This window comes from Dreissena polymorpha, chromosome 7 (genome assembly GCF_020536995.1).
Source record: "Dreissena polymorpha isolate Duluth1 chromosome 7, UMN_Dpol_1.0, whole genome shotgun sequence".
Classification (NCBI taxonomy): domain Eukaryota; kingdom Metazoa; phylum Mollusca; class Bivalvia; order Myida; family Dreissenidae; genus Dreissena; species Dreissena polymorpha.
The window spans coordinates 28,874,317-28,887,004 of record NC_068361.1 but is presented as its reverse complement, the minus strand read 5'-3'; the positions used below and the strand labels follow the sequence as shown (position 1 = coordinate 28,887,004).

At 36.2% G+C, this 12,688-nt stretch overlaps 1 protein-coding gene across 1 annotated transcript in view; it reads right to left on the bottom strand.

The window, feature by feature from the left end:
* Positions 1–12,688, bottom strand: part of LOC127836866 (angiopoietin-2-like) — a 456,318-nt gene that overhangs the window by 181,760 nt on the left and 261,870 nt on the right. The gene's annotated exons all lie outside the window — the stretch shown is intronic.

Below are 12,688 nucleotides of genomic sequence, written 5' to 3'. Positions count from 1 at the left end.
ATTTTCAAATATATAAGTACAGTCTGACAACTACATGATTGGATCTTTCTCGATCTGTTCACCTCAAAACCTAAGCAAAGAGTCTTCTATTCTGACAAAACATCTACATTTTGTTTACAGGTTAATTTGCATAAAACTAAATTATAACTTTGATTTGTCATTAGTGTCTGTTTCTGCACGTGCTTATTGTTGATTGGCTGAGTTGCTAAATGTACTGAATCAATGCCCTCCCCCCTCCCGGGAACGGAGTTTCATGTGTTTACCCAATTATCAACTAATCCTTTCAGACATCTGATTTGACAACATAATTCAATGGATGTGAGAGCTTATTTAATAAGACTAGGATTACCGCTGTAGTACTTTGTATGTCTAGTGATAGTAAAGCATCATTGTAATCGTCTTTCATAAGATTAGACTTCTCGTGGCAGCTGAGAAACAGATTCATGTTTTTACTTTCAAGAGATCTTAAATTTCCAAACTTCATTTATGTTATTATTGTTTTAACATTCAAATATTTTCTTTATAGAACTCTTATAATTATGATATAATATGTATCATTAATTACAACAGTTATTTTATTTATAAATATTAATGTAAATAAACTTTTAACATTTTCTCGCATTATTAAAACAAACATATGTAATGCATACATGACTTTTGTCATATGTGTCTTGTTCTGATAAAACTGGGCTTAATTCGTGTGCGTAAAGTGTCGTCCCAGATTAGCCAGTGCAGTCCGCACAGGCTAATCAGGGGCGACACTTTCCACCTAAACTTGATTTTCGGTAAGGAGGGACTTCCTTCAAACTAAAAATACCATAAAAGCGGAAAGTGTCGTCCCTGATTAGCCTGTGCTGACTGCAGAGGCTAATCTGGGACGGCACTTTACGCACAAGCATTAAGCCCAGTGTTCTCAGAACACGACACATATTATAAAAACATCTCTTGATACTTTCTGAAATACAATTATGATAACTAAATTTACTTATAAATTCCTATAACATTATTAATATTATCTGTACTTAAATTTCTATCATAATTTTATATTATAAAACATAATATTTATGTTATATGAATAAACAATAACGGGACTGTTACGTTACAAAATGTATGCTTTGTTTATAAATCATCTGTTCGTAGCTGTACTTATTATAAAAGGGAGGAGAAACAACCTTAATGATTTCGTCCTGAGCTAATACCAGAGTTAATCACCTTAACTCGTGATTTTAGATTGAAAAAGTAGTTCAGTTATAAACCGATGACCCTATACTAAAATTAAATGAAAACGTAAATGTGAAAACGGTACGCGTAAATCGAACACGGCACACGTTATTTGAGAGAAGTTATGTCGTTAGTATCGGAATCGTTTTAGCGATTTTAGGATATGTTTTTTTGAGTTATTACTATATATATATATATATATATATATATATATATATATATAGTAAACATCAAAATCTTTGTACGATATCTAAATCTGATATCTGAAGAATATTTACGGATAATGCAGTATTGCAAATCAATGTTTTTATAACGTTGCAAAATGTGAATACTAAGTACACGCTGTTCATTCAATTCAAACAGGAAATGCCCTTCTAAAAATACCCTAGCATGCCTATTCATATGACAGTTATATTCTTAAAGTCACTATATATATACCTCTAGGCAATTTCTTCATAAAACAATATTAACGAATTTTAAGAAAATTATAGGGTTGTAGCCTTTGGGCGTTAACTTCGTCTCAAATCGTTCTTCTACATGGCAGTCATTATACAGGCAAAAGCCCGCGAAGCGGGCGTTGACCGTTTATTTGTATCAATTTTCTGAAATACAGAGAGACATTACCTTATAGGCTATCAAGTCAAATAATTCCTGCCGTCATCTATTTTCGCGATGGAAAATCAAAGACTGCTGGAGCAACATAGGCACTTCGACAAACGCTACATGACCCGTAGATGCATTTCTCAAGAAATAAAACGACAAGAAATTTATTATTTTGTAGGTAATGGTACTCTATCTCCTTGCATAATATGATTTTCTACGATCAAAATACGTCTGTTTGTCCCCTGTGTGACACTTCCTGTTTCCCATAATGCATTGCAAATTGAAAATTGCTCTAGATGTTGTTAACAAAATCTTAAAAAAGATAACCCGTATAAATTATTTGCGTACTTCCGTTTTACAATATCAAATAAGATTAGTTTCGAATTAACTTCTTCAATGAACCCAATATTCTATAGTTAATATTATCCCTTTACATAAATAAACATTTGTTTAAAAGTTTAATTTGTTCACAACATGAACGGCCGCGTTTCTTTCGTCAACAACTATACATGTCTGTGTGACGTCACTGCTTTCGTCAATACGTCATTAAGAAGTGAAAATTGAAACTGACATACTCTGGTGGATGTTTACATTGTTGAAATTTAATTAATTAATGGAATGCACTCCATTGGTAAGTAATTATTCAATTAAAATATTGCGTTTGGTTACATAAAACATCAATCTATAATTATATTGCTAAAGATTACCTTTGATAACATGGGAACTGTTTTCGGCACAACCAAAATTTCGCCGATTTAAAATTTAAGGTCATTATTATTCAGTCAAACTAATGGAACATAAAAATTATCATTTTATTAAGTTTTGGAGTTATTTCTTGAGTATTTTCTACGTGATTATTCTAAAGACCCTTTCTTTGGTGATGTATTAAGTTATGTTGTGCATGTAAACAATATTGCATCTCCGACTCATACTCGATCATTTTCGTACCAAACTGTTTCAAACTGTAAAAAATCAAACTGTGCTTAAATACACATTGGAAATAGACTAATTCATATGTACATTTTATGGATTCTCTTTGATTTTCTTTTAGAAGCTGCTCTGTCAAATGCTGGACTTCACACATTCCATGCAGCATTCTGCTGAGCAAAACTGACTGCGTGCTTTGTACTCAACAACGAAGCAATTCTGGACCTATAAAGCTTGACCGGGACTGAAACATTAGCAATTGTGACTCTGTAATGTTCAACGTTAGTGGACTGTAAAGAAACTGCAATTATTGTGAAGAGACTTTGTATGTCTGTAAGCAAAAAGAATGTACAGCATAACAAATATCAGTTGTGAAAACAATTTGAAAGAATAGTGAAAACAATTTGCAATCAGGCATGTCAAATAAATTGTTGATATTAAAAACGATAGTTCCCAGGCAGCTCTAGACGTTTTTTTCTGTATTTCTATTACTAGTATTAATTCATAAAAATGTATGCCACAATTAAAAAGCACACTCTGTTTAGAGACCATTGTGTTGTCTCATTGTGTGATGATGACTTTGAGTAATACATTGTACATTGAACACTATCTACTAAGTTGTTTTTAAGTATCAGATTTCTTGTTTATTACATAAATGAATGTTAATATTTGCTTAAATATAAATGTGCATAATGCAGTGCCATTAGCACACTTTGCAATATTTTTATTACAAAAGAGTGTGTTGTACACTTGAACTTATACCTACAATTAATAATCCTTGCCTAAAAATTCATTTGACACACCTTAGACCATGTTGTGTATAACCATTAGTATTTTGCACATTATGCTGACACTTTGAAAACATTGCAAATAATCGAAAAGCAGAAGTTTAGTCTTGTCAACTTTTAGTTTTTTGTCAACTGTCTCTGATTATTTTTTTGAAGACCATATAAGAAGCTAAAGTGTAGGATAGGGTATTCATTTTATTTGATGACTGCTTGTTATTATTTCTTCATAAAAGGCGTACTGGATGAGTGGAGTATTTTTTTTGGTTCTACATCTTTGATGAAGTCAACTCATTGACAAGTGCCATGACCGAGCGTGTTTTTTAACTAACAAACGCGTGGTAGGACCTTACCGAATATATGCAAACTCATAACAGTGTGTCTAATACTACATGTGTTGAGTGCACAGAAACAAGGGCGAGAAGATATGGATATAAATGAACATACTGAATGTTTTATTTTGTTTATGAGCTTGAACATACACAAACTTGACTTTAATCAATTGGGATGTACATGCAGTTTAATAATCGGGTTGTTATTTTACAATCATATTCATGTGGAAACTGCCTCATTCACATGCAATACGCAGCTGCTGTCTTTATGTTTAATGCCACATAATGACATTCCATAATGACTGAATATCTTTACTTTCAAAACATGAAAATTAATTAAATAAAATGAAAATAAACGAAATAATGTAATTAAATTCAGGTGAAAAATATTTGATTATATTTTATTTAAATATGGTTTGGTAAATTATTTACTGGTAAAACAAATCTTATTGATAACATTAAATTCGTGATAATAAGTATGTTGTTCTTTATTTTTTGTCTCACACATAAAGTGACAGGTACACTCATATATTTAGCGTTAAGCTTATGATGTGGGTCTTCATCATAAATCTAAATTTTTGCTACTAGTATTTTCTCCTTAGCACCAACCTAGTAATGTTAATTCTGTGTATGCCATAAGCGATAGTTTTTACCAACTGTTAATTCCTGAGGATTCAGAAAAATACAATAAGTTTACCACATTTCATGACATAAGCTCTAACAGTGCGGAAGATATGCAAAGAGTATTGTGTCCAAAGGTGATATTTCTGGTCTGTGTAATTTTGCGCAGTGAATGAGGTCTATGCACTTCTTTCAAGATAGATGCAAACACTCCCGCAAGCATTGTTGCATTTATATGTTTATTAACATTATTTAAGTACAAAAAGTTTTTCATTTACATATGCAGGGGATACATTAACGATATCGTTGATTTAGACATGGGACCAAAATAATGAAGTATGGCACCTTTCTTTTTTATGCTTAAGTTAAATAAAATCGTTTTAGAAATAATCTCGCACTAAAACATAAATGGCATCCCTGCAGATGGAAAACATCAATAAAACACAGTTTCGCGAGATTTTTTTGATTTTTTTTATTCTAACATTGTTTTTAAAAGTAAACAAAAAATGAAATACATGTTTAAGAGTTTGAAAACAGTACAAGGGGTTACTATAGATAAAGCATAGCTTCATAAACTTGTTTAAGATTAAAACAAATTATATTTTATTGCTTTGCTAAATAACATATTGTTTTGTAAAGAAATTGAATGTTTTTTTGCATGATAATGTGCAAACATATATTACCCGTGTTATCTTTAACAAACATCAAATAAGCTTTTGCCCGTAAATTAGGTAGCACCTATTATCATATTATAGTAAACTTTATAAAGTTTTCACGGTATTACCCGAAGAAAATTTCATCTCAACATTAAACAAAAGGAAAATAACAAATATATATAATATGTAAAAGCTTTTACTCTCTGCACTTTACAAATCAGACCTATGGATAGTCTGTTTAAGTTTTTTTAGATTTGCCCCAGAAAACAGACGGGCGGTCTGAAGGACTATCAGATGCTGCATCAACCCCCTTACATTTTAGTACGTTGAGTTTAATAATGAATGTGGACAGTCTCGGTAACAGTCTTATTCCGCTCACCGGAAATAATCTAAGAACACATGAAAATGATGCTTGAAATGTTCAAGTCCTTTTACTGGTAGTTAGGAATACAACTGTAAAGTATATAATCGATAATCTCGCTAAATATTCGTGGCCTATTTAACAGAAAGCAAGCCATGAAAATGTATAATAATGAGATTTTCAACTATATCGTATATATTATTAACTTTGAACAAATATGATACGTGACCGTACAATATGATACACAGCTCTGAGCCTGAATGAAATCTGTTAACAGAACAGAACATATTTTATTCACGTAAACTTTACAGTTGTTTGTGTTATATATATATGCATACATATAATAATTAATACAACAAGATTATACAATGAAGTATGGGTCATTATTTAACAAATATATTTAACAGGATGAACTTATATACAATCAATATTCATGCTTATTTGGTACAATGATTAATTTCATATGGTAATAAATATGTATTGTTGGAACATAAATAGCTTATAATCAAATAACTAGCTGTTATTGTAATGTATTCTTTCAATGACTAGTCTTGAGTCTTGTATACAATGACCAGTGTTATAAATCCGTCAATGCTACGTTGCGAATTTTAAAAGCTTCCGATATATATTTACTTAACATAAACAATTCAGATTTGTTGTTTGTATTAAACAGTTGTATCAACTTAAACATACAAGGTCTATTTCTATAATAATGTTTTAAATAAATTGGTCTTAAATGAGCATATGCTGTACATTTAAACATCAAATGAAATTTGTCCTCGATCTCATTGGTAGAGCAGATTTGACAAATACGTAAATGTCTATCTAATTTTTCGTATCTACCAGTGTGTATTCTCAAGTTATGGGAACATATACGTAATTTTGTAAATACAACTCTGAGATCTCTCGACACAATGAGATCTAGATAAGCTTCAAATCCATGAGACAGGTTAAGTGTTTTATACAAAGTTAAAACTCCACTATCTGTAACATTTTCTTGCCATTGTTGCAAATATTCATCAATTAGCCTTTGCCGAAATGTACAAATAAACTGGTTGGTATTTATAGGTATGTCACTACACAAAACATAGTAAAAACCGTAACGTGTAAGAAGGTTCTTAACTTTACTAAACCAATTCGTCCTAGTTATACTTACATCGCACACAGCATCTTTAACAACTGACTTGGTAATAATGTTATCACTATCCTTTAACTTTAACCAGTATTTTATAATACGTACATATCGGTTTATATACAATGGGTATCTACCCAGTTCACCGTATACAGCTACATTAGCTGTAGATTGTCTAACACCAAAAATTTTAAATGCAGCCTTTCTAACTGTGATGATTTGGTAAACCCCCATACTTCGCACCCATACGTAATAATAGGTAACGATTGGATAATTCCAGGGGACGCGATCTGATACGATCTTATCTCCCGTTTAAACGATTACATACGAGCCGACAATTGGGTCTCGATTTGACATGATCGCCGCAAACGATGTGGTACGCTGACGTACGTTTGTCAAAATGCCATGCGATCCGTAACGAATCGATACGATACGATAGGACTAGGGTCGCGACATATATCGCCATTGAAACGATTATATTCAGAATAAGAGTCAACAATGAACTCCAACGACATACATGTAAATGCAGCCCAATTAACTTCATTTATAAAAAAAAATATGACATGCCAGTTCGCACAGGCTAATCAGGGACGACACTTTCCGCCTTAATTGGATTTTTACTAGGAAGAGACTTCGTTTTAACGAAAAATGTCATTAAAGTGGAAAGTGTCGTCCCTGATTAGCCTGTGCGGACTGCAAAGGCTAATCTGGGATGACATTTTACGTACATGTATTATGCCAAGTTTTCTCAGAACGCGACTCAGTACGATCATGAACATAATTACTGCAATCGGAAAACATATCGTGAAAGAGGGAAACATAAAACAATCATATGAGACGCGTTCTGAGAAAACTGGGTTTAATGCCTTTGTGTAAAGTGTCGTCCTCGATTAGCCTGTGCAGTCCGCACAGGCTAATCAGGGACGACACTTTCCGCCTAGTTTGATTTTCGGTAAGGAGGGACTTCCTTGAAACTAAAAAAAACCATAAAAGCGGAAAGTTTCGTCCCTGATTAGCCGTTGCGGACTGCACAGGCTAATCTAGGATGACACATTACGTACATGCATTAAGCCCAATTTCCTAAGAACAAGACACAAATAGTCATAAATCTAAAATGCTTGGGATATAGAATATAAATAATTAATTACTATATTGATCTTATTGAGATGCAACTGGAGTTTTAGTTCATTTAAATGTGATCGAATTTAATCAGTAATGAGCGAACTGCTAAATACGATCTTTTATTACACTGTAGGTGACAAAGCACAATTCCTAGTTGTACTTAGCATTATTCATGCCTCATATTTAAACAAAAAAGATTGATCGAATACTTTTAATCTAATTGCACTGTTAGTTAAACTCAAACTCGACTAACCGATTATATAAGTCTCAAGATGTACAGTGGCATTTACCGCTGATGTTGGAACTTATATCGGCAAAGGAATTTATTGTGACATTTGTCGAACATTCGATATACAGTTTTGCGAAATATATGGTGGTTTTGCGTTCAAGCTTATCCATGCGCCATGCGACATTTATCGTAAACTTAGGGATAACACGTCTTAACGGATTGTATTACATGTATATCAGTCACCAGTGATGCGCAATAGAGAAATATTGTTCAGTTATCACGAATTTTATGACAGTTATATTATTAAAATCAGCAAACAGTGATGAACTGTTTTCGTCGGAAAAGTATTCTATCAATGCATGTAATTGTTTATATTTTGCCAAATGAAACCACGTCAAGGGATAGTTTATGCAATATATTCAGCCGTCAATGTTTATTGCACACGTTAGCGTGAGTCACCTTGTTTATACTTACGCATGAAACGCAAGCATTACTTATTTTTTGTGGCGATATTGATTTCTTTGTCTAAACCCATTTTAGTGAATTTTTAAAAGACATTTTTTATACGACAATTATTATTTAAAAAAAAACGTTCTTAGAAGATAAAACAAATATCGTTCGTAATACAATTCTCTTATTGGCAAAAGGTTTTAACGTTCACTCTACATATGGGGTGGTAATCACATGATAGTCAAGATGGCGACGTCTATGAGGAGGCAGGTTTTTCGCCGTTATATATCCTTTATAACTTATATTTATTTTTCAAATGCCGCTCACTTTCAAGCCATATCAGCAAGAAATTGTATTTCGTATAAATATTCGCTAAATATCTCGACTTAAGTCGCTGCGAAATTTCTTAGCGGGATGAACTAATTACAGCAAATATTTACTCAGAACATTTGCGGGGAGTAAATCCGAGATATAAAGCGTATTTGAATACAAAATAAACGATTATCACCTTTTTACTGATGTGGCTAAAAATTGAGCGTCATTTAAAATATAAACAAAAGCAATGAAAGAAGCGAAAAATAACTGTCTCGGCGTGGAAGTTGCCGTCTTGACTATCACGTGATTCCCCCCCCCCCCGTAATAGATGTTATGTTTCGCTTCTAAATGGAAAACTTTACATGGCGCAGTTGCAGCGCATCCGCTTACAGATCAATACATCAGGCTTACCACAGGCTTATAAAAGGCTACCCCATGTTTACCCCTTGTTACCCCAGGCTTACCCAAGGCTTCCCAAGGCATATCCCAGGCTTACCCCAGGTTACCCCAGGCTTACCCAAGGCTTCCAAAGGCATACACCAGGCTTACCCCAGGTTACCTCAGCTTCCCAAGGCATACCCGCAGGCTTATCCCAGGTTACCCCAGGCTTTCTCCAGGCTATCCCCAGGCTTATCCCAGGTGTATCCCAGGCTTACCCCAGGCTTACCCCACGCTTACCCCTGGCTTACTCCAGGGTTACCACAGGCTTACCCCAGGCTTACTCCTTGCTTACCCCAGGCTTACCCAGCTAACCTCAGGCTTTCACAAGGCTAGCCAAGCTTACCACAGGCTTACCAAGGCTTACCACAGGCTTACCCCAGGCTTACCCCAGGCTTACCAATGCTTACCCCAGGCTTACCCCAGGCTTACCCAGCTTACCACAAGCTTAAACTAGGCTTACAACAGGCTTCAACAGGCTTACAACAGGCTTACACCAAACTAACACTAGGCTTACACTAGGCTTACACCAGGCTTACACAAGGCTTACACCAAGCTTACACCAGGCTTTTACCAGGATTACCCCATGATTACACCTGGATTACACCTGAATTACACCTGGATGACACCTGGATTACGCCTGGATTACGCCAGGATTACACCAGGATTTCACCAGGATAACACCTGGATTACACCAGGATTTCACCAGGATTACCCCAGAATTACACCTGGATTACACCTGGATTACACCAGGCTTTCACCAGGATTACCCCAGGATTACACCTGGATTAAACCTGTATTTCACAAGGATTTCACCTCGATTACACCAGGATAACACCTTGATTACACCAGGATTACACCTGGATTACACCAGGATTTACCAGAATTACACCTGGATTACACCATGATTACACCTGGATTACCCCTGGATTACACCTGGATTACACCAGGCTTTCACCAGGATTACCCCAGGATTACACCTGGATTACACCTGGATTTCACCAGGTTACACCTGGATTACACCTGGATTACACCAGGCTTTCACCAGGATTACCCCAGAATTACACCTGGATTACACCTGGATTACACCAGGATTACACCTGGATTACACCAGGATTACACCAGAATTTCACCAGGATTACACCAGGATTACACCAGGATTACAACAGGATTTCACCAGGATTACACCAGGATAACACCAGGATTACCCCAGGATTGCACCTGAATTTCACCTGGATTTCACCAGGATTACACCTGGATTACACCAGGATTACACCTGGATTTAAGCTGGATTTCACCAGGCTTTCACCAGTATTACCCCAGGATCACACCTGGATTACACCTGTATTTCACCAGGATTACACATGGATTACACCTGAATTACACCTGGATTACACCTGGATTACACCAGGATTACACCAGGCTTTCACCAGGTTTACACCAGGTATTCACCAGGATTACACCAGGATTTCACCAGGATTACACCTGGATTACACCAGGATTACACTTAGATTGCACCAGGATTACACCAGGATAACACCTGGCTTACACCAGGCTAACCCAGGCTGGTCTGGAGCTTCTCTGGACGCATATAGCATAAGACCCAATTTCGCATGACACGGGTCAAATAATGTCCGACGGATTAAGGTTATGGATTTCGGTTAAATACCATAAGTCCGATCATGCTCCTCGACGTTGATTTCTGATTGATAATACTTTTCTTTGCTTTATATATGTATTAGTCGCTTTGTTCACATTGTGTGTAGAGATTTGTTAATCGCCGCGAACATAGACGCATATACTTCAATATTTAGTGGTTTTATTTCGAAGATTATGAAGTCCTTCCGCGACTGAGGCTGCATTCTGTGAAAATCCGGAATGTGCCCCACACTCATACGTAAATAACTTACAAGACTTACTAGAATATTGGGACAAACTTTGAATAAAAGCTGCAATTTACAGCAATTTAGTTGTTATCGAAAGATGTTCATGTAGTTATGTGATGTGTTTGGGGGGAGCCGGAGTACCCGGAAGAAACTTGTCTGTTCGGTATGGTGAACACCAACTAAGCTCAAAGTCTTTTGGGAATGGGGGTTGCAAATGGGCCGTCTATAGGAGACATGGATGAACCAACCACTGCGCTTGTCGAACAGCCAATTAAATGTGTCTGTGTGTATTTCGAAGTTTATTAGGTCCTTTCGTGCCAGAGGCCGCATTTTCTTAAGACCCGGAGTGTTTCCCTGCACCCCTACCTAATTTGCCTGCTAGTACTAGACTGACGAAAGTAGGGACGAATATAGTGGCAATGTAAAGCTTATAACTTTGTACTTTAAGTTATTCAATTTTGGTGTGGTGTTATGCTGTGGTGAAGACTGGAAGGTCCGGGGGAAACCCACCTTTCCGGTTTGGTGACCATCTACCAAATTCACATGCGTCGGGAACGGGGATTGAACCCGGTTGGCAGAAGTGAGAAGCGCATGTACCAACCACTTACTAAATAACCGGACAGCAAATCAATTTTGTTACTGTGTGTGTATTTCGAAGATTATGTGGTCCTTCCCCAGCCATTGGCTACATTACGTGTGCACCGGGAGTGTTCCCAGTACCCCTTCCTAATTAATTTACAAGACTCACAAAAGTTGAGACAAATTGTGAATAAAGGCTGCATTTTCCAGCTATTTGGTTGTTACTAAAAGATTTATATTTTTTAGTCTTGTGTTTCGGGGTGAAGCCGGAGGCAACCCCACCTGTCCGGTATGGTGACCACCAACCAAACTTACATGCTCACGGGAACAGGAATTCAGGCCCGTACCCAGGCACTGGGCCCAGGGGCCCGGGCCCCCCCAGCTGGCTGTCGAGTTATGATTTTTTAGTAAAGGGCCTACTGCAAATTTTCTCACATAAAAGGGCCCAAAGTACACTTCCCTGCAATACAAATGTGCAGATGTGTATTATTGCCCCTGATACACAAGGGGATTAGCGCTAATTTACTCGCCAGTGATGTATGGTGTACGAACTGGTCCAAAACTATTCTTAACTGTCCGGGACAGTTTAGAAACCGTCCGGGACGGTTTGTAAACTGTCCCGGACAGTTTACTAAACTGTCCCGGACAGTTTACAAACTGTCCGGGACGGTTTAGGAAAGTTTTGGACCGTTCGTGCGCATAAACCGTCCGGGACGGTTTAAACTGTCCGATACGGTATTATTTATATCAACTAATCAGAACACTCCTTTCAATAATGCTTTACTTTAGAAGTCTTAATGTAATATCGTTGTCATCTCGAGCAGCGCTATTTTTCTCGGACAAAACATGATTTTAAAAATATTCAATCAATCATTGCTGCCAAAAACGCCAGAGTTAAAAATGAATATTTTAAGTACTCGAAATAAATGTATTTGCCCACAAAGTATTTCTGACATTGGTAGCGAATTTCTTCTTTTACAGTCGCTGCCCTGAAACTGTCGAGTAACGGTGTAAACTCGGGATATGATGTG